The 18,344-nt window shown below is 44.3% G+C and overlaps 1 long non-coding RNA gene across 5 annotated transcripts in view; it reads left to right on the top strand.

The window, feature by feature from the left end:
* Positions 1 to 14,131, top strand: part of LOC103675042 — a 38,938-nt gene extending 24,807 nt beyond the window's left edge. For 2 of the 5 annotated variants that reach the window (XR_005834062.1, XR_005834061.1), the window contains one exon: positions 1,388 to 2,372. This is a non-coding gene — a long non-coding RNA (uncharacterized LOC103675042). Of the gene's footprint in view, positions 1 to 1,387; positions 2,373 to 13,803 lie in introns of those variants that run through there. The other 3 variants (XR_005834065.1, XR_005834063.1, XR_005834064.1) reach the window with 3 other exon arrangements.
* The last annotated feature ends 4,213 nt before the right edge of the window (positions 14,132 to 18,344 follow it).

Below are 18,344 nucleotides of genomic sequence, written 5' to 3'. Positions count from 1 at the left end.
TACAAACGTCTGTTTGAGTTCCTACTTTCAGTTCTTTGGGGGTATATATCCAGAAGTGAAATTGCTGGATCACATGGTGATTCTGTTTTGAATTTTTGAACTATACTGTTTACCATAGCCTGCACCATTTTACGTTCCCACCAACGGCACACAAGTGTTTCAATGTCTCCACATCCTCACCAACACTTGTTATTTTGTGTTGTTTCCTGGGTTTTGGCTTTCTTTTTTGGTACTAGCCATACTAGTGGGTTTGAAGTGGAATAATGCCATCTTTTTTTTATAATAATTTTTTATTATGTTATGTTAGTCACCAAACAGTATATCCTTAGTTTTTGGCGTAATGTTCCATGATTCATTATTTGTGTATAACACCCAGTGCACCATGCAGTATGTGCCCTCCTTAATGCCATCTTAACAATAATCTATCCCTAAGTATTTCATTCTTTTTGATGGTATTGTAAATGGAATTTTTTTTTTAAATTTCAGTTTTAGATTCCTCATTGCTAGTGTACAGAAATACAACTGATTTTTATATATTGATCTTGTATCCTTCAATTTTGTTGAACTGAACAGTTCTATGTGTGGGTCTGGGTGGATCCCATCTGTAGAAGGACATAATAAAAGTACCTACTGTTATGAGGATTAAATGCATTAACACTTGTCAAGTGATAAGTACTGGGCTTGGCACATAATAAACACTAAAAAATTGTTAGACACTAAATATTTATTAGACAGTAAATATTTATTAAAGGCCTATTACACACTTATCTGTGGGACTTGTACAGTGAACAAGACTGACAACAGGAGTCTTAGTCAACGTGGACTGCTTTAACAAATTACCACAGACTGGGTAGCTTAAATAACATTTATTTCTCACAGTTCTGGAGACTGGGAAGCCCAAGATCAAGGTACCAGCAGATCAAAGTCTGTCGAAGGCTATCTTCTTGCTTTGCACATGGCCTCTTTCTGTATCCTCACATGGCAGAGAGAGATCATCATCTTCTTAGAAGTTCATGAATTCCATTCGTGAGGGCTCCCCCTTCATGACCCAATTACCTCCCCAAAGCCCTACCTCCAAATGCCATCACATTGCAGATTAGAGCTTCAACATATGATTTTGGGGGGAGGGGACACAAACATTCAGCCAATAGCAACAGGTGAGATCTCTGATCTTGCAGAGCTTGCATGAAATATCCCAAACACTTCATACTCGGATTGCTGTTTTTCAGATTACTTCTGTTGGGAAACAGTTTTTCATGGGTTTCTCATGTTGCTTCCCCTCTTGCAAGCAGAGGCACAGATGGCTTTATTTCAGGACTGTCTTCCTCTAGAGCAGAGAACAGGTTTATGTACTGTCTAGTTTAATGAAGATAGTATCTCCCTCCAGGCAAAAGTCAGGCAGAGGCTCTTGGAGACCACCACAAAAGATTTGAGTTTCTCAGGCTTGGGTTTCCTCAGCTGTGATAGCAAGCCATGGAGTATACAGCATTCACTCTGCATCACCTCTGTGGGACCCAAGGAGCAAGGAGAGTGGATGTGAAACTGAAACTCATGCTGTTTGTTGTGCCAGAAATAATGAAGTCCTTTGTCTCTGACCCAGGAGTCTCGCATCTTGTGCCAACATCCTCGCAAGGGGCTAACTTTGTTGATTGCAGGTAGGGTAAAATGTCAGACCCTTCACAGGTTTTGATAACTTCCAACCAGTATGCTGCTACAAAGATATCTTTCTGAAACCTAATTTCTACCTAGTACATCTAAATTTCTTTAGCTGGCTTTCAGGCTCCTCCATACCTCTCCAACCAAATTGTCCGTCTCTTCCTAAAGAAGACCCTCATGGGCCAGGATTTTCAAACATATAGTATCATGCTCATTTCTACTTCTGACATTGGGTTCCTATCTCTCCCACTTTGGAATTTCTCCCTCATTCCCTTTTCTCTTACTTAACCAGTTCAAATCCATTTCTCAAGACCTGTTTCAAGTCCAAAACTAGCAGCAAAAGTCCCCATTGATCATCCTTTCTGTGAACATCTGTAATACTTAAGAATGTGTACACATAACAAGAATTTGAGTATGTATTATTGTCTAATATTGTTTTCTAGAGGTTCCACATGGGTATGCATTGCCTGCTCATTCCGATTGTAAGCAGGAAGCTGGGCACAAAGCAGAAGCTGAATGTGATGGACTGAAGTGGGTAAGCACATGTGCACTGAAGCCAGAGATCCCAGACCCAAATATCTACTACTTGATGGCTTTGTGACCTTGGGTATATTATTTAACTTTTTTATGACTCAGTTTCTTCATCTTTAAAGTGGGAATAATGATCGGGGCGCCTGGGTGGCTCAGTTGTTGGGTGTCCACTCTTGATTTCAGCTCAGGTCCTAATCTCAGGGTTTTGGGATAGAGCCCCGTGTCAGGCTCTGAGCTGGGTGTGGAGCCTGCTTGAGATTCTCTCTTTCCCCTTTCCTCTGCCCCTTCCCCACACACACTCTCTCTCTCTAAAAAAAAAAAAAAAAAAAAAAGGAGGGGGGAATAATGACCATGATAATACCTATCTCATAGACTTGTGAGAATTAACATAACACACATAAAACATAAATCAAAGATCAAGTTAGAAACGTCACAGACACAGAATTTAGCACTGTAGGAACCCATGGAGGTATATAGTGTTACAGAGGATTTCACATCTGAAAAACCTTTCTGCTATAAACCACCAGGTAAAATTTAACAAGCCTTCTGATCCACAAGAAAATGAAGAAGATATTCAAAGGTCAAAGATGAAGCCACAGCACAAACTCAAAGAGGAGGGTGAATGTTAAAGTGAGGGACCGTTCTAGAGCGTTTACAGATACAAAGTAATCTAGAGCATTTGTTTTAATGGCCACTTGGAGGCAGCACAGTAAGTCTGGAGTCCAGGTGAGTTCCGGAGTAGGATTAGAGACCCACACATTTCTCCGGGAGTTGCAAAGGATTACACATTCGGATTCAGTGAATAGTTAAAAGAGACACAAACATACCTCCCAAAAGAACAAAGTGAGAAATAATAATATCCGTTGAGGTATTTGGTACAGGATCCAAAAGTCTCCTTTGTGAATTTTTAACCATGTGTGAGACCTCAGATAAGTTTGGGGTCTGAATTCAGATTTCCGTCATCTTCCAAAAACAAACAAACTGGTCAAAAATTTAGTCACAGTCGTCCAAGATTGGTAGTACCCAAATGTCTGTCAAAAGCAACCACAAATTCTCTCCACTCAGGCCTCTAAGAACTCCCACAAATTCCAAAGAATGTTAGCTCACAATCAAAAATCACAAGTACATGAGGACACAAAGTCCCCTGAGAGACACAGAAACAACATGGAGGGGGAAACTACCTCCCAAGACTTTGAGTATAGGTAGCAATGGTTACAGAATATTAAATAAGTTTGTATAGTATGTTTACAAAACAGGAGCATTAACTAAAAGTATAAGAATAAGAGACTAAAAAATGACCAGACATATGTAGAAAAGAACAAAATAGATCTTCCAAAAATGAAACAAATGTAATAATTGAATTTAAAACTCAGCGGACAGATTAAATAGCAGGACTGACCAAGAAGAAGAATTTGTAAATTGAAGAACAAAGCTGAAGAAAGTATACCGAACTAATATCACAAAGATAATGGAGACAAAGACAGGTTAAGAAACATGAAGGACAAAACAAATAAACAACAACAAAAAAAACCCATAAAGGACAAAGTAAGAAAGCTAAATCTGTGTCTATTCAGCTTTCCAAAAGAGAGACTAGAAAGGAAAGAGAAGAGACAATATTTCATGAAATAATGATCTTTTCAACAAATGATGTTGGGCAAACTGGATATTTCACATGCAAAAAAATGAAGTTGGACTCTTACCATATACCATATACAAAAACTAACTCAGAGTGGATCAAAACTCTAAATGGAAGAGCGAAAAGTATGAAACTCTTAGAAGAAAACATACGGGGGAATCTTCATGCCATTGGATTTGGCAGTGATATCTTGGATATGACACCAAAAGCAGGCAACAAAAGAAAAAAAACAAATAATTTGGACTGTATCAAAACTTTAAACTTTCCTCCATCAAAGGATACCTCAACAGAGTAAAAAGGCAACCCATGGAATGGGTTATCTCATTCCTAATCCTGTATCTATATCCTATATCTAAAAAGGAATTAATATCTAGAATAGATAAGGAAGTCCTACAACTCAGCAACAAAAAAACAGCCCGCTATTAAAAAATGGACGAAGAACTTGAATAGACATTTGTCCAAAGATATACAAATGGCCAATAAGCATATGAAAAGATGGTTGATATCATTAATAATTTGGAAAATGCAAATCAAAACCATAATGAGGTACCACATCATACCCATTAGGATGGCTATTATCAAAAAAGAAAACCAAACCAACCAGTCACAAGCCTTAATGAAGATGTGGAAAATTGGATTCCTTGTTCATTGCTGGTAGGAATGTAATATGGTGCAACCACTATGGAAAACAGTATTTTGCTGCCTCAAAAAATCAAAAACGGAAGGGCGCCTGGATGGTTTAGTCAGTTAAGCTTCTGCCTTTGGCTCAGGTCATAATCCCAGGGTCCTGGGATGGAGTCCAGCATCAGGCTCCCTGAACACTGGGGAGTCTGCTTCTCCCTCTCCCTCTGCCCTTCTCTTGCTCTCTCTCTCCCTCAAATAAATAAATAAAAATCTTACAAAAAATCAAAACCAGAATTATATGATCCAGCAATTCCATTTCTGGATCTGTAGCCAAAAGAAATGAAAGCAGGGACTCAAATAGATGTTTGTACACCCATGTTCATAGAGGCATTATTCACAATAGCCCAAAGATGGAAATACAATCCAAGTGCCCATCGATGGATGGATGGATAAACAAAATGGGGTATGTACAGACAATGGAGTATTATATTATTCAGCCTTACAAATGAAGGAATTTCTAACACCTGCTACAATATGAAGGAACCTTGAGGACATTATGCTAAGTGAAATAAGGCATCCTCAAAGGACAAATACTATATGATTCTACTTCTATGAGGTACCTTTGTCCATTTTTTAATAGTCACATTTGAAGGGACAGAAAGTAGAATTGTGATTATCAGGGCCTGGGGGAAGGAAGAGTTAGGGTTTAATGGGTACAGAATTTCCATTTTAGAAGATAAAAAACATTCTGGAGCTGGGTTATGGTCACCCAACGATGGGAATGTATTTAGTGCTGCTGAATTATACACTTAAAAATGGTTAAAATGGTAAATTTTATTAGGTATATTTTACCACAATTTTTTTAAACTTGAAAAAATGATAGGGGTAGATCATTTTTCCGAACCGATAAAGACACAAATGTTCAACTTAAGGGATCACAATGAATCCCTTGTCAAAGAAATATGAATCTAGACACATTGAAGTAAAACCACAGATTAACAGAGAGAAAATGGTAAGACTAGTCAAAGCGAAAACGTATACCTACAGAGGAATGATATTTACACTGATGACTGATTTCTCAACACCGTGATGAAAGGCAAAACAGAGAAGCGTAATGTCTTCCAAAGACTAAGAGGAAAACTATTTCTGCCCACCAATGTTTGCCTTATTTTAAAAACCTTACAAAGACAGGAAAAATATTCCCCCTGTCATTCTGAACATAACGGTAAAAACAGCACATTTAGCATTTCTGGATATGGTTATGTGTTTGACCCTTGCACCAGAACGTAAGGTCAAGAACTGTGTCTTGGGGCACCTGGGTGGCTCAGTCAGTTGAGCATCCGACTCTTGATCATGGCTCAGGTCATGATCTCAGTCGTTAGATCGAGCCCCAGCTCAGGCTCTGTGCTCAGCAAGGACTCGGCTTAAGGTTCTCTCCCTCTCCCTCTGTGCCTCCCTACCCCTTCCCCGTGTTTGCACATGCTCTCTCTCTGTCTGTCTCTCGAAAAAAAAAAAAAAAGAACTGTGTCTCATCTCTGATTTGTACAATGTAGCACAGAGCTCAATAGTTTAAGAACTGTTGCTTGTGTGCGTAAATTAAGCAAATAACCAAATAAATAAAATACTAATCATTTTTGGTGCTGTACAATAAGACATCTACCTTTATGTCCGTTCAATTCTTTGAACAAAATCAAGACACATGGTCTGAAAATGCGGCAGAGGCTTTGAAATTGGGAAATAGCCTCAAAATTATGTTGCCTCAGTGCGCCTGGGTGGCTTAGTTGGGTAAGTGGCCTGGCCGACTCTTGGTTTCGGCTTAGGTCCTGATCTTGGGGTCCTGGGATCAAGCCCCGCGACGGGCTCCATGCACAGCAGGGCGTCTGCTTCAGGGATTGCTCTCTCTCCCTGCCCCTCCCCCTACATGTGCTCTATTTGTCTCTCAAGTAAATAAATCTAAAAAATATATTAAAAATTAAAATAAACTATACTGCTTCATGTTCATGTTCCACAACCATCCCACCAACCAAACCTGTCAGGACTAATATCACCAATCTCCCCTTCCTCTACCCACCGCCATATTTCAAGTGACATGTTTCAGTTGTCAACCCAAGAAAATAAATTGCTTTTATATTACCGGGTAAGTTTCTGCCTGGGTCAGGAAGCCATACCCTTTCGGTTCCTATTGATAGGCTGGGAGCTTACAGCTAAAAATGGCCTCGAGTTACTGTTTGTTTCCTTTGCTTTACTTCCAGTTCTCGATCAAGCATTTTGGGAAAACCCATTCTAGTACCTAGGGCTGTCCTAGCAGCTACTGTTCAGAAGGCACAACTGACTGGGCTCTTACCATGGTTAAGAAATTTAGATGCATTATCTCTTAATTCTTACTACACTTTACAAATGACATCACCATGTCCATATCGTGGATGAGAAGATTTATGCTTAAAGAGACTGCATAATCTATCCAAATCCCTACACTGCAAGTAAGGAGCAAAGCCAAGATTTAAACCCAGGACTGAATGACTCTGAAGTCTGTGCTCTTAACAACAAGCAGCTTACAGTGTATCTGGGGAGATAAGAAATTCACATATGAAATCATTGGAAAACAGTTATTTGTTGAAAGGCCAAATACAGCTCCTTAAGTCATAGATTATGGTGGTTCTTCAAGGCTAGATCAAATTCGTTTTTCTGAACCCTGAGGGACACTCAAGAGGGAAGGCTCTGAGTTTTATAACAAAACAAAAGTTTACAAGGCCCCTGAGTTGTATATAATCAATAAAGTCAATAATTGCATGTGTAGGGTGGGCAGACAAGAGAACCCCTGGGAAAATGCCCCTGGTGCTAACAACTTGTGTTTCTCAGACATAACAGCTTAGAGAGAGCACTTTCACAGATATCATGGCACATCGTCTTTGCAGCAACCCTGAGGGATACGAATTACCTCCGTTTCACAAATGAGGACAAAGCGCTGAGTGAGTGGCCTATCCCACGTCACTGCGTCATGTTCCAGAGTGGTCCCTGTGCAGACCGAGACCTAGAGCTTTGCCTCCAGCCCTTCCATTTTCTGCTCGGCCTCGTTTCCACTCAGGACAGGGCAGCCCCACATCCAGTCGGGCTGCTTTTCCCAGAAGCTTCCCTACCTGGCACCTTTCTGTTCTGTGCAACCTGCTGGATCCCTTCCATCAGTCCAACTGGTGGTCTCTACCGACTGCCGTGGAAGCTTCCGACAACCACATTCCACCCATCCAACCCTTCTGCCTTAGGAGGACCAGCGGTCCCTTGGTTCTGGGGGCAGAGAATCAGACGTACTCATGAAGCCTCGACCTCCTAAAACTGCTGATTATCCTTTTTCTCCTACAGCAACTTTTACACCATAAACCGAGGAAAAGCTGGTTGTTGGGTAACTTTCCGACAGACATTTTGAAACTTGGAGTGGGAGAAATATTGACATTTCTGGAACTCTGCTTCTGAGTGCCTTGTTATCTTTTCTCTTTGCTTAAGTTCCCCTGTGATCGACCGTCAAGCCTTCTTACAGTCCATAAGTGTTTATTGAGCTCCTATGGGGTCCAGGGACTGTACTAGGTTCCAGAAATACATCACCGAGCAACATAGGAAAGTGCGTGCTCTCACGAAACTTGCACTCTAGTCAACAGCATGCCAGGTGGTGATGGGCACGGTCATGAAAAATGAAGTTCAGGGGTTAGGAAATGACTGGCAGACCGGGGCCTATTTTTGAAAGTGTGGCCAGAAAAAGCAGCTTCGGTGAGGTGCTTGAATGCTCTGAGGTGGTGAGCAAAGTTCACTGGCTCTGCAGAGAAAAGGCTGTCCAGACTCGGGGAACAGAGCACGGAGGGCCTGAGGTTAGCCCATCTTCAAGGCCTCCAGGAATGGCAAAGAGCCAGCATGGTTGCATCAGAGTGAACAAGGGGAGGGTGGTAGGAGGTGAGGCCCAAGAGCAGGTCGGGGGCAAGATTTTGTAGCGCTTTGAAGGCCCAGAGAGGATTGTGGCTTTTTAGGCATCCCACCTCGTTCAAACAAACAAACAAACTGAGCAGCTATTTTAGGCCAGGTTGCTGGGTGCTGAAAATACAACGATGAATGAAACAAAGTCCCAACTGGTAAGAGGTGTAGAGTCTAAAGGGAAACAGAGACAAGGACGCAGGCAACGCTATCACGGTGCAATAGGTACTATGACGGGGTTAAGCACACAATCCCGCAGCAACACGGGGAGGGCGCCCAGCACTGTGCCAACACACTGGCCACTCGCCACGCAAGATTATTAGGCACTTGAAGTGTGACCGGCATGACTGAGGAAATGAACTTTTCAGTTACCTTAATTTTCATGAACTTAAATGTAAAAACTGAAGCAATGTGAAAGAGTTTCCCATTTAACACAACTTTATTGTGTTGGTGGGAGCCCATGCTACACTTGCCATCACGTCACGTACGCTATTTCCGGGCTGTAGTGTTCGCGTACTTTCAACTTTTTTAAAAATGTGGCTACTCGAAAACTTACAATTCAATAAACATGTGGCTCATGTAGTGTTTGTATTGGAGAGCGTGAATCTAAACTGAAAGTGGGAGAGATGAGTCAGGGCAAAGCAGAAGCAGAAGCCTCCAGGCAGAGGGCCTACGTGTGCCAAAGCCCAGATGGTAGCGAGAGCTTGGCACCTTCGAGGAATTACGAGTAACTCATAGTGATGAGCTCTGAGATGCCAGCGAAGAGTGGGGGAGACGGGAAGGGAAGGTGAACAGCAGCCAGGTCCTGAGGGCTTGGGATACAGTAGCACAGAATCTGAGTTTCATCTTGAGGGTCTCAGGGAGCTCCCGAGGGATTTGGGCACGGGAGCTCCATGACCAGCTTGGAACTGTGGCTACCATGCGAAGGGTGAATTGAAGGGGACAAGAATGGAAGGAGGAGGAGCAGTTCGTGTCAGTCACAATAATCAGGCAGGAGACCAAGACAGTGACAGCAGAGGCAAAGACAGAACTGGACTCATGTGCGACACTAATGAGAAGTCAGATTGGCTAGGCTCTCAATCGAGTAAGCATGAGGAGCAAATGACTACTGCCCTCAAAGTGGAGTGTCCAGGCAAACGACTGAGCTCCTCAAGGAACGCCGAGTATGAGGGCTCAACCGTCGGCCTGTGCTTCCCCTCTGGACCAAGACGATGAGTCATAGTTGGTGGGAAGAAACCTCTCCTGGAATCGCACTCAGGGCATCTGATTTTGCCTTTAATTAATATTATTTTTGGAAGTCGGTGTATTTTATGCTTCCAGGCACACAACCCAAGTATTTTCATTTTCTTTGATCAAAAGATGGCTGACTGACCAGAATATATCTCTCAAAAATAGTCTTGGAAAGAGACCTGTATTGTGAGGCATGTCCCTCCCTTCCAGTGGCCAACGGGGAAGGGAAAAGATATTAAATATAGCAGAGAGCCACAGCTCACCTTAGCAACCCAGCAACGCACCCAGATTTCCTGGAGCCCAAAATTTTATAGATTTTTTTTGAGGGGTGGATTCTCTTTCAAGAATAGAAAACGAAAGTGTGACTTCAAAACTGCCAGGTAGGCCCTCCTGCAAATGAGGGGCCCTGATGCTTAAGCTTCATTAGCTCCGTGGTTTATCTGCCTCAGTCTCAACAGCTTTAGGACGCCATTTTGTTCATCCGTCAGACGTTTATCAACTATCTAAAGTGATATGGGCATTGAGCAGGGCCCTGGGGATATAAACAGAATGAGACACTGCCCTCAAGAAATCCACCCTTTCTTGGGGGACAGAGTTAAACAGGTCATCAGGAATGTAAGGATACGAAGTCTATCCACTGGGTATCATGGGTACAGAGAAAAGAGGCCCCTCCCCTGACTTACCTGAGGGAAGAGTGGTCTGGGTGTCTTCCTCAGGGGGTGGGTAATATTTTGTGTCCCACAAAGCTGCAAAATTTGTCAACCCAAAGTAGAAGAGTCTCGAATGGCAAACTCAGGTCTTGCTAGAAGACTCATACCGCCAGGATGAATTGTTGACTAAGAACTTGAGATCCTCCCCACCAAGATAAAATGACAGCCCTGTTACGAACTGACCTGGGTCCTCCCGAAAGACATGTGCGGCAGCCCTAACCCTCCATTGTGATTACATTTGGAGATAGGGCCTCTAAGAGGTAATTAAGGTTTCAGGAGGTCAAAAGCCTAGGGCCCTCATCTGATAGGACTGATAGTCTTATAAGGAAAAGACATTATCAAAAGGAAAAAAGAAAAATAAATAAATTTTTTTAAAAAAGAAAAATAACAAAAAAGTAAAAATTAAAAAAAATAGATTAAAACTAATTAATTTAAAATTTTTTAAAAAACAGAGACACCAGACCTGTCTGTCTCTTTCTCTCTTTCTCTCTCTCCCCTACCTCTTTGCTTCTTTCTTTCCCTCCTTCTCTGGCAAGCCAGGAAGAGAGGCCTCACCAGAAACTGAATTTTCCTCTACCTTGTTCGTGAGCATGTGGCCTCCATAACTGGGAGAAAATAAGTCTGGTGTTTAAGCCGCCCGGCTATGGTACTTTGTCATGCAAACTGAGCAGACAAGACAGACCTCTAGAGCCACATGGTCAGTTTGTCACTATGCTGGGTCCCTGGACAACACAACCAGGAGTAGCTGGCCTTGCTATGCCTCCCTCCATATTCCCAGGGGAAATGCAAGAACTGTGTCTGGTGTCTCCTTGCCCCCTTGGGCTCTACTCCTTCTTCCTGATGCCTTAGCCCCTCTAGGATTTTAGGATCATCGCCCAAGGGTCCTGTTCACAGCTAGCAAAGGATTCTCTGCTCACGGATTAAAGGAGGTACCCTAATATTGCCAAATGAGTTCTAGTGATTCTTAACAATAGGCCAGGTTGGCCACTGTCTAGGGTACAGGACCCCAGGCAAATTAAGTCCTGACTCTGATCTGTAGAATGAGGGGCGGTCTAAGTCATCCCTGAGCTCCCAGATTTTAAGCTGTATTTTTCCAGGGTTCACTTTCAAGGGGCTCTGAAGCTTGAAATGTCTCCACATCCCACAGAAAGGAATCATTCTCTAAGATGGGGAGGTCCTTCCGGCCAAGAGTCAGTCTTCAAACCAGCCTTGGACGCACAGGTGGACCGTACTACCTACTCAAAAGGCCTGGAGTCCTCTGCTGTTTGTCACATTCGGAGCCATGAATGTATTTTGGGAGATGGGAACTCGGAGGGCTCGCTGGAAGGTTCTGATTAACAAGAAATATTAACAGTCTTTTCCCAGTTAGAGAAGGAGCCTCTGTGATGTTCCTTCCACTTGAAAAAAAAAAATAAAAACCAAGCATAAAATGTCAGGGAGGAAACTGCTGAGTGCTGTGTCCTGAGCATGTGATGTGGGGAAGCTTCTTAATTTCCCAGACGACATGCAAATGTTCGCCAACCTAACCTTCATTGTGGTGCAGAGACTCATATGCTCCATGAGCAAACAATGGCTAGCCCCCCGCTTTCGCACCATTGCAGTGTTGTGGCTGGTCATGTGGCGGGCTCTGCGGAGGCAGCCTGTAAAACCAAGGGCCATGTGGAGAGAGGAGCCATTTCTTGCCCCTTGTTCTTCTCTTCTAGACCTATAGTCAGGCACCTTAGACTATACATAAATTGAAACCCTATTGAAGTTGAAAGGGACTCCCAGGTCAAATGAAGACCTAATAAGTTACAGTAGTTCACTCGTTGGGCACTTACCAAAATGCCTTTGAATTGCTCATTTCTTCATGTGCATCTGAACCCCCAACTGATTGTAAACTTGAACGACCACCTATTACTTTTGTGTCTCCTTTGTGCTTAGTATGTTCATTGCTGAGGAATGTTTCCCAACACCCAATGGGTGGGAGTTTTCCCACAATGCTCCGGTTCTTCAGCACCAACCAACAGGGTGTCCAATGATTCAGTTCTGACACTCCTGGAGTTAGCATAGACCCCATAGGTTAAGGGTATTGCTGCCTCCACTTCAGATGCCAGCCGCAAATGGGGTGCTCAGGCTACCCACACTTAGGCTTAGTGAGCTAAAGTTCAGGGGTTCCCACCCCCCCCAACAGTTCCATAATTGGCTAGAACAACTCATAGAATTCAGGAAAGCACTCTGCTTAGATTTATCAGTTTATGACAAAGGATATAACTCAGGAACAGCCAAATGGAAGAGACACAGAAGGCAAGGTATGAGGAGGTGGCGGTGGGGGTGGAATTTTCCATCCTCTCTGGGCACACCACCCTCCCAACACATCAGCGTGTTCACCAACCTGGAAGACCCTGGGTCCCCATCTCCAGCCCTCTACTCTCCCTGGTGGTCAGGGAGTAGGGCTGAAAATTCGGCGTTCCTGGGGACCAACCTTCACCCTGAAGCTACCTAGAGGTCCCACCCAGGATAGACTTCTTAGCAAAAACATAGGGAAGGTCCACAGAGGCTCTTTAGGGATAACAAAAGACATTTCTATCCCTCAGGAAATTCCAAAGGTTTTAAGAATCTGAGACAAAGACTAAATATATTTTTTGTAATACCACAGTTGCACCCAGTCGGCTCTCAGTTAAACATGTATCAATTAATTCCTTGACTAACTTGGAACTCAAGAAGCGTAATTACGGACTAAACATGGCCCAGGAATCCGCTTTCCCTGAAATCAGAAAGATAATAGGAGACCCTTGTTTTTGTGACAGTCCCAATTTTTTCTGCCTGTTCCAATTCCATTTATAACCTTGAATTTGGTGAGAGAATAGATAAAATAGCATTCATTTTGGCAATTTTTGTTGTTGTTAAAAAGTGAAAAATTTTATTTAGGTGTTTCCATAGATTTAACTAATTACGAGCGTCCCCAAAATAGTCCTTACTCCCTGACCCCTTCAATGAAGCCTTGAACGTGAACAGAATGATGAAAAGCAGAGGCTGGAGTACGGTGAGCTCAGCACCCCTGCAGCAGAGAGGCCTGCCATTGCCATATTGCAGGAACTTGCCAGAAGCCGCATCTAATCTAGCCGCAAAGAGACACTATGCCAGAGGGGCAATAGCACTGGGGAAGTGGCAGAGCAGGTCAGCTGGGCTGGGCTGAGGCCATCAGTAATGCAGTAGGTTTGGCTGCCTTTCAGAAGCTCCGTTCCCCACATTCCAAGGTCTCCAGCATTGGGATAGGGCAGCGCTCCCTGTTCTCCCCAAGAAGGCCAACTCAAGAGAGGGTGTCCTGGGCAACCACAGCTCCCCACTGTTAGATTTTCACACATGCTGTTATCCGAAATGGAGATTACCCAAGGAGGGGCAGCAGGATATTTGGAACTTGGGAATTGGTAAGTCCTCAGCTGAGGAATCTCAGGAAATTACGTTATTAATTCACAGAGCTCACGCTTACATCGAGAAGAGCCATGCTGAGGTGTTCCCTGTACCCTCTGGGTCAGTTCCCATCGGAGGAGGCCGTGGGCTGCCCCGGATTATTTCTACTTCAGCAGTAGGGAGAGGCCCCGGGGTGAAGCTGAAGTTTCTCATTGGCCCATCATTCCTTCTCGATTTGGAAACTGGGTTCCATCATGTGATGTCTCCTCCTTCTTCATCCTCTGTCCCTGCAGGACACAAGTTGGGGAATAGGAGGGTAACCAACTGGGGCGCCTGGGTGGCACAGTGGTTAAGCGTCTGCCTTCGGCTCAGGGCGTGATCCCGGCGTTCTGGAATCGAGCCCCACATCAGGCTCCTCTGCTATGAGCCTGCTTCTTCCTCTCCCACTCCCCCTGCTTGTGTTCCCTCTCTCGATGGCTGTCTCTATCTCTGTCAAATAAATAAATAAAATCTTTAAAAAAAAAAAAAAGGAGGGTAACCAACTATGATGGTTTGCCTGAGAAGAAGAGGTTCCCGGTAGGGGATGGAGGGGGGTGGGGGGATGACACAGGACTCTCAGTGCTGACACCAAGGATGTCCCAGTCCCAGCAAACTAAGATGAGTGGGTCACCGTAGGAAATGGACAGGACTGACCTGAAACAATTATTGTCCCAGGTAGGTAGTCATGACGCCAGATTCCCTGGAGCCTGGTTTTGTTTGGAAGGTTGCTGTATTATTCACTTGAATTAGGTGATAAATGGATCTCTGCAGCAGTAGAGGGGGGAAGCACACAGACTCTAGAAGAGAAAATAACTCACAAAAATGTAAAGTTTATGAGACCGAAACCCGTGATTTCTGTAACCCTATCGCATACTACACGGCACAGCCCATAGTCGATTATCTAGTAAATAGTTGCTAAACAAATGAGCAAACTCACGAGTAAACAAACAATTCCACTTCTGGCTTTACCATTACTAACTGTGTGACCTCAAGCAGTTAATGAACTGCTTAAGTCTCTGTTTCTTCATCTGTAAAATGGGGATGATAATAATTAGCCACTTTACGGTTGTTGTGACCTGAACTGCGTCCTGCCAAAACTTAGATGAAGAAGTCCCAACCCCTAGTACCTCAGAATGTGACTGTATTTGGAGATAAGGCCTTTAACAAGGTAATGAAGTTAAAATGAAGCCATCAGGGTGGGCCCTAATCCAATCTGAATTCTAAGAAGAGGAAATTCGAACACACAGAGACATGGGACACGGGCACACACAGAGGAGAAACCACATGAAGACGCAATGAGAAGCTCTATAAGCCAAGGAGAGAGGTCTCAGGAAAAGCCAAATCTGCTGACCCCTACATCTTGGACTTTCAGCCTCCAGAATTGTGAGAAAATGAGTTTCTGCTTTACCAGCCACCCAGTCTGGGGTACTTTCTTACGGCAGCCTGGTCAAACTAATACAATCATAATGAACTGAAACGAACATATGTACATGACCGGGCACATGAACGCTCAGTAAATATTTCTTGTTCTTATTACTGTTTACTACTAATAAAAATATCTGTGCAGGGCTCTGGAAAAGTATATTGTAAGTGCAAAAATATACAAAAATACACAGAAAGTGTAAGTAGAGTTTATTGTCCACGCCAGGGGATCTTGGGGGGACAGAAAACGGACCCCGTCCTGTATACTGACCGCCACGCTGGGATCCCAGGAGGGTCTGTATCCGTAAGCAACATGGTAGCCCAGAGCTTCTCAAACCTTAAGGCACCCATGAATTGCCTGAGGATCTCGTCAAAATGCAGATTGTGATGGTGGGTCTGGGTGGGACCTGCGGGTGTACATTTCTCACAAGCTCCAAACTGATTCTCATGCTCCTGGTCAGAGGACCCACCACCACCACCACCACCACCGAGCAACACTGAAGAAATACATTGCTTGGCCCCAAGGGAAGTTATAAACTATTCCGATGCACGGGACACAAAATGAAATATATCAAGTGGCTAGAAAACCCTGGCTCAACTCTATCTTGTATCCACACCTAATGCTTAGCGTTCACAGTACCACTTAAGGAGACGTATAATTCGGGTCCGTAGAGGTCATGGGCTCAAGCCAGTGATGTTATTGGGAGAATTCCCAAGGAAGACAAGAAGGCACTTGATTCAGCAGGGGAAATGAAAGCCTTCTCTGTAGAACTTCTTTGGGCTAAAGCAACCTTTACTAGTCCAAGGGAGGTTGTCTTCAGGTCTTTATTTCCCCCATCCAAATAAGGACACAAGTGGCATTTTGCTGCTCCTTTGACGGGGTGAGGAGAGGAAGGCGTGGGTATGTTTATGGCCCTGTTTGCTACCAACCAGCTCATGTTTGGTTTCCTTATCTTTGGAGAGTATAATGGATGCTGGTGCCAGCTTGGAGGCCACCTGATCTCAATCAGACACTAAAGTCATTAACAAAGCTACCGGGAGGTAGGCTTCCCTGGGGACCCGCAGACAGAGCTCTGGAAAGAGGGCGCGTGTAGGAGGGAGAGCAGACTTGGCCTGGGGAGGCTAGGTAACCTGAGATGAACATCTCGAATAGATAGATGAGGTGACCATCGGGAGCGGCTCTTCCCATTGTGCCCCGAGGCAGTCCCTTCCAGGCACCCACCACACCCGGGGCAGATTCTCCTTGTCTCCGGAGACTCACAGGTTTCCCTGCGGCGAGCAGATAGGGAGCGGGCAGCTCAGGAAAGCTTGTGTTCTGAGTGCTCTTCCAGAGTCGGCTGTGCGAAGGTGAGTCGAGGAGTAGCAGAAATCTCAGCCCCCGAAAATTTGGAGTGACCAGGTAACGTCAGGGCGTGCTCCTGCAGGAATCCAGGTTTCCTATAAGGGCAGGGGTCAAGATGACCCCGAGGTAATTTCTCCCTGGAGAGATCTTCGAGGACTTCATTCAAACCATAGGATCCAATACGTGATTGTGTTTAGACTGAGAGCTTGGATTTTGGAAGCTGACCAGCTGCTTGGTCAGATCACTTCACCTCATTAAAGTCTCAATTTCTCATATTTACAAAATAATGCTGCATATTTCCAAGTACATCATGCATTAAATGGGAGAGAAAGCATATACGCTGTTTAGCTGTTATCATTTCTTCTTTCCTGACCGCCCTTGATGACGTTCGTTTCCACGATACAATTGCAAGCCCCATACGTCCCCTCCCTCCTGTCATCCTGAAGTTTACTGCAGTGCTTCTCAGATCAAATTGAAATGAGCTTCTCCCGCGTGCCAAGTAAAAGACACAGTGCTTGCCCTTAAGGAATACACAGTCCCTTAGAAGGGGACAGATGACTCAACAAAGAAGTCTAATCAAATATCTACGGCGCCCTAACAAATGTCTAAATGGGCAAAGAAGGACAAAGCAGAATGTGTTTACTTGTAGTTTGGAAGAGCTAAGAGTTCAGGAGCTTCTGGGTTGATGAACACAAAATCTGGGGAGAGTGGTGTCCTCTCCCCATACTCTGGCCTATGCGTCTCTTCCATCGGGCTGCTGATAAACCAGGAATCTAGACTACCAGCTCTCTCTCCTTTTCAAGGGCCCCACAAGCCCCTGAAGTCTTGGCTGTGCATGTGGCTGAGCTCCCGCGGAAGCCACCGCCCAGACCAGCTGATCTGGGTCAAATTAATAATGTATGTTCACTGCCCAAACCACCACAACCACAACTCTGTCTGTGGATCTATTGTACTTTTTGTCAACAACCTGCACAGAAATCAGACTGGTCCAGCCTCTGGGGGACGAGCTCGCGCACCAGTATCCACTGTAGCCCTAAGGATAGGAGGGTCTGAAGGCCATTCCACTCCAGAACAGCAATCAAGGAAGGTATTGAAGCGTCCAACTGGCCATGTCAGAACTCCTAGAGAGGTTGATTGAGTGTATGGACTATTATCACAGGCCGGAAGGCACAGAGCCACGTTAAAATTGAAAACTAGAAACCATCCCATCTAGCAGGCAAAATGATTCCAGTACACAGATAAAATAAAGTAGAGAAGGGAACATGCTTAAAAAAAAAAAAAAAGGTTCAGAGGGGATGTGTTTGAACTGCACTTTGAGAAATGAGAATTGGCCAGGTGTCCCAGAGTGTGCGTGTGACTGTGGACTTGAATATGGACACAGGATGGGAAGGAAGGGGTGCGGGGCATGCGTCCGTCACCATGCAGAGGGAGAATCCTAGGCAGAAACAGGCTTGTTCAGGGATCTGGAAGAGGTTTGGAGTGGCCAGTGTGTGTGTGTCATGTGGGGGGAGCTGGTAGAGGATGAGATAAGGTTACATAACTAGATCAAGGCCAAATCACAGATGACCTTGCTTCTCGAGAGGTTAGGACCCAAGCATGAGGGCCATGAACAGCCAGTAGGGAGGAATGGTACGATCAGATATGCCTGTAAGAGTGTTTTAGCCAGACTTTTTCCTTTACCTGCAAAAATAATTTCAACGGGAAAAAACTTAGAGAACACAAGAAAAAAATCTCTTATACTCTCACCATGCATACCTAGCTCTTAATGTTCTGGAGTGTGTCTTCTAGAAAAAAATATCAGGAA

Source organism: Ursus maritimus, unplaced genomic scaffold, assembly GCF_017311325.1.
Source record: "Ursus maritimus isolate PB19 unplaced genomic scaffold, ASM1731132v1 scaffold_12, whole genome shotgun sequence".
NCBI lineage: Eukaryota > Metazoa > Chordata > Mammalia > Carnivora > Ursidae > Ursus > Ursus maritimus.
This window is presented reverse-complemented; position numbering and strand designations above follow the sequence as displayed.